The sequence below is a fragment of the Triticum urartu genome, chromosome 3A, assembly GCF_056163025.1.
Source record: "Triticum urartu cultivar PI428250 chromosome 3A, HENAU_Tu73, whole genome shotgun sequence".
NCBI lineage: Eukaryota > Viridiplantae > Streptophyta > Magnoliopsida > Poales > Poaceae > Triticum > Triticum urartu.
Window position 1 is genome coordinate 178,187,646 of NC_141875.1, and position 4,879 is coordinate 178,192,524.

The 4,879-nt window shown below is 50.4% G+C and overlaps 1 pseudogene across 1 annotated transcript; it reads right to left on the reverse strand.

Annotated features, from left to right (window-relative positions):
- Positions 1 to 1,757: 1,757 nt before the first annotated feature.
- LOC125548210 (uncharacterized) lies at positions 1,758 to 4,296 on the reverse strand (annotated as a pseudogene). Its single transcript, XR_015599678.1, has 3 exons — positions 2,959 to 4,296; positions 2,194 to 2,345; positions 1,758 to 2,084 (listed from the first exon to the last, which is right to left on the reverse strand). The product of XR_015599678.1 is annotated as an uncharacterized LOC125548210 (transcript).
- Between the last annotated feature and the right edge of the window lie 583 nt (positions 4,297 to 4,879).

Genomic DNA, 4,879 nt, shown 5'->3' on the forward strand with positions numbered 1-4,879 from the left:
GATGGAAACAAACACATTACGATGATAGTGATATGCAACATAGTTCCACTATGTCTTCACTTTGATCGGTCCCTTGTATCGGATCAATGCTCACACCGTCCCATGGCATGCCCAATGCATCATCCTCGTCCGTGGAGAAGTTGCTATCCCCTACTCCATCTCTTTGTTTTGGAAGCCTAAAAACAACTTGATCATCCTCACCCTCAGACGAAGTGGACCAAGAAATGTCTCTATTTATGTCAACATATGATTATTGGCTACATAATCCCAAATATGAAACTAATGTGCCTTGCATATTTCCATGTAAAATAATGGTTGTGTTTTCTAAAAATTAAACAAATGAAAAAAATGCATCCCTTGTGTTTTGTTGTACACCTCCTTGGTGTTGTACATGTTGAAGTCCTCATCGGCATCAGAGAAGGGGGGCACGTCCGAAGGAATTTGTGTGACGGACGTTGATGGAGTTGTCGTGAAGGACGGTGGTGGGGTTGCGGGCGCGGCCGTCGTCGCCTTCTTTGATGCTCATGGCTTCGTTGCCTGCTCGAGGGGGGCACCAACGAACGATGACACCATCCTCCCCCACGGTGCCGTTACGGATGGACCACTTCCCTACCGGATCGCTTAGGCTAGGACGACGACGAAGGACAAGGGTGGAGGAGGCGGGCCCGCGGGCGTCACGAGGGGAGCGGCGGGCCGTAGGGGAGGGCGCTTGTGAAGACCTACGGGGGGACGGGGTTGACGGTACAGTCAGCAACGGCACACCGGCTTGCGGCAGTAGATGACCGGACAGGCTGCTTCCCAACCAGACCGCCTAGGCAAGGACGAAGGCCAAGGGTGGGGAAGGCTGGTGGTCGGTGTTACGGGAGGAGTGGCGGTGAAGACCTAGGGGGCGGTATAGTCGATGGTAGCACACCAACGTGTGACAGCGGGAGACAAAAAGGGGTGTGGAAGAAGGTTGATTCCCGCCAGGATTACGAAAAGTTAATGGAGAAGATGTTTTTCCCTAAATAGTGGAAAAGTATGGCCAGTCATACAAGCCCCCAATATTATTTGCGCCGCGCGTCGGTCGACGGATCCTTTTAAAAGATCCGCCGGCTCGGCAGCAGTTAGATCTAGAGTTACCCAACGTCCAACATCATCCTCATTATTGCAACAAGGGTAGTGTTGTGGAATTTTTTTGCAACAAAGCTCATGTTGCAGAAACCTTTTGCAACATCAACATAGGTGATGTTGCGGATTTTTTTTTCTTTACTATTTTTGCAACATGGGTGTTGCGGAAAAAAAATTCACAACACAGATGATACTGCAGAAAAAGTTTAAAAAAAAAATTCGGCTTCATTTCTTTTGCAACATGGGTGTTGTTGCGGAAGGCAATTTTGCAACACACATGATGTTGCGAAAAAAATTATAGAAAGACACACATAAAACACGCGCCACGGAGAGAAGGTCCACCGGTTGAACGCAAAGCTTTTCCCATATTATTTTGCGTTTTGAGACCTGTTGGAGCTGTTTTCTAACCCAACTCCTCCAATATCAGCTTTTTATTGGGAAATGGCAATCCGTTGGAGATGCTCTAATTTCCAGCTCCTTCGGCAGCATGCATGCTTATTTTGCATTCCCTTCCTCGGGTAATAAAGCTCGTGGTCAAGCAACAAGCTCTCACTGCTGTCTTCTGATACCAGATAAAAATCAAGAGAAAAGAGAACCAATTTTGAGGATGGTCAACAATGCAAATAGCATACAAGGCTCAAACCGATGATCAACACTAAAAACTCGAGTGAAAGGAAGAAGCAATAAATCACTGAAGAGCTTCATATCATTCGAGCAGATTCAAGGGATCACTTGAAAGTCTGGCAGCATCACCATCAACCAAAACAACACTACTCTGAGTATCAGCATTCCATCCGAGGAGGAATACAAACTAAGCGACTGATTCCATTCACCATCTTACAGACCAAAGACGACATGTTAAGCTACTTTGCGTCTCAGCGAAGAACTCCGTGACTACTAGAGCAGGCATGTCACCAGAATAGACCATATCATATCCCATGCGCTCCACGACCTGAATTCAGTACTAAATTCACCTGGATCAAAGGAAATTTGGGCATAAGAAAACTTAGTACTACTAGAGTTGCGTGATGTTCGAAGAGAGAGCACCAAATCATAACAGATCCATGTGAGAATTTAGCTCACCTAGGAGACAGTTAGCCAAAAACACTTGCTGCTTCATGTTCCTCCAATTCATCCTATGAATGTCTTGCTGGTAAGTCCCTCCAGGGGGTAACTCCCATGTGGAGATTTGTCTTTTGCAGTCAAGATTGGATCATTAGACCAGTTAAGCATCCCTTGAGAAGTTGAAAGACAAGAATATTAGTCAATACAGAAGAGACATTCGATATATTGTACATCAATCATATGGAAAAATTATGATGGCACAAAACAGAGCTATATATGGGGAAAAGTACTGACTGTCTAGTCCGATGATACTACAACTAATATCTTACATACATGTATCAATTAAGCACCACAATGACATGCATTTTACCATCAAGGAATACATCAGCATCGACTACCATCAAGGCATACAACATCGTACACAAAACATACAACCAATTCCGACATGTGCATCACTTCGTGACCTCGATCCAAGGTAAGTGCAGCCTCTAAAGCCTGCCTTGCTTAAGCACAACAGAGATAGAGATTTAGATCTATAATCATTAACCACAAACCCTCGTCTTTTATAGTGCGTGAACTATCAACTAGTATGTCAGTTATAGGCGAATACTGAATACCTAGCCTAATAGGCTAAGATAAAGAATCCGTGCATTTATCACTTAACATGCCTGTGCAGACATATTTGTTTGGAAAGGAGGATCAGTCCCCGGCAACTTGTGCAGACATATGCAGATGGAATTCAGTTCTCCTAATTGGTTCGTGATGAATGTGATGGGAATTAACCTGGTGATTGTTGTTGTGGAAGCCTCCAGCTCGGACGAAGCGGCTGGCGACTGCGCACCTCGGCGGCGCAACCAGGTCGTAGAGCTTGCAGTCCACAACCTTGCGCGCACGCACGTCGACACCGAACATGTGCTTCTCCAGGAAGAAGTAGACGACGTCGGGGTTCTCGGGATGGATGAGTGCGAGCGTGGGGATCTCCACGGGCAGCCCAGTGGCCTTGTAGCTCTCATCGGCCCAGATCTCACCAAAGCTTACCTCGTGCTCCAGCGTCCACTCCGTGGAGTCCGGACCAGGCAGCGTCCACACGCTGATGTTGGGAGTGCCGCCGATGACACGGCCCATGTAGTAGGTGTCGACGAACTGCAGCTTGCCGGCGCTCACCCCCACGCAGCGGTACATGTCGGACTCTCCCCAAGCTTCCCTGGACCGCAGCACCCTGTCCGGCGGGAGCGGCACGAAGCGGAGGGCCGGGTCGCTGGCGAAGGGGTCGCTGGTGATGACGCCCCATGTGAGGTCGACCCACCAGAGCCTCCCGTGGTGCGAGACCACGCCGATGGGCGCGAAGATGCGGCGCGGGAGCGGGTAGTGGACGCTCTTCTCGACCCACTTCCCGACCTCGGACGAGAAGGAGAGGAGCGTGGCTTCGTCAGTGCCCATGATGGGGCGCAGCTCCGAGACCATGTAGTGGCCGCCGCCGCCAGGGGAGGCGATGAGGCCGAGGAGGGCCTGGTGCATGATGTCGACGGGCTTGGGTTCTGGGAGGCGGAACGCGGAGCCGGCGTTGGCGTCGAGGACGAAGTAGCGCGGTTCGGAGTCGTGCCAGTGGACGCCGGGACCGTGGGGACCGTCGGTGATCTCGCGGGTCCAGGGGCGGCCGAGGGTGGCTTGGAGGAGGAGGAGGCCGGAGGGGTCGGCGGCGAGGACGAAGGGGAAGTACTTGGGAGTGACGGGCTCAGGGAAGAGGCGCGGGGAGACGGTGAGGATGGAGACGCGCGGGGGCGGGGTGAGCGCGAGGGAGACGTCGGCGCCGTCCGCGGGGGGCGCGACCCGCGGGATGCTGCCCAGGACGGCCCACGACGACGACGCCATGTGGGCCTGTGCCCGCGACGGAGCGGCGAAGGGCGACCGGCTGAGTCGCTGGTGCGGTGAGGCGGGGAGGGCGGCGGCCCGAGCCGCGAGCAAGCGAAGGCGGCGCAGGGCTTGGGACGCCATTGCGGTGGATGCGGGAGGCGACGGAGGGGAGGATGGGAGAGGAGGTGGCGAAGTGTGCGAGGGAGGGGGAAAGTGTGGTGGGTGCAGCAGACCTGAGCAGGTGCAGACCGCAGAGGCGCGGCAGCCTTTGAACGTCTGAGGAAGGCTCATCTCGCGGGTAAACGATCCGCTGTGTTGGTGTACGCGCCTCTGCTGTAGCCTTCTTTGTCTTTCTCCAAGAGAAGAATGGCTATAGCCTTTACATGAAACATGATTGAGACTGAATTTTCAAAAGTGTATAACATTGCGAAAATTGCTTTTGGAGCCGAGCTCCATGGGGCCTCCTTTTGCAATTCATCAAATTCATATCTCTATGTTTCAAAAAATTGTGAAAAATACACATATACATGGACACACAATGTACATGTGTGTAAATTTTCAGGACAAAATACGTTGAAAGGAGGGCCGTGCAAAAAAAAATATGAGGCTTTTCAACACATGATACTATTCATTCTCAAAGTCTATGAATTTGTCTTTTTCACAAAAGTTGCATTTCGAGGCACTCGCACACAAAAAATTACACACATATACATTTCATACTTGTATACTTGCATTTTTTAGACTTTTTAAAAACTGAAAAGTAAAATTTAAAAAAATTTAAAGAAAAAAAATCAAGCTCCATGGAGCTTGGTCACCAAAATGCCCCACTACATACACTGATGCTATAAAA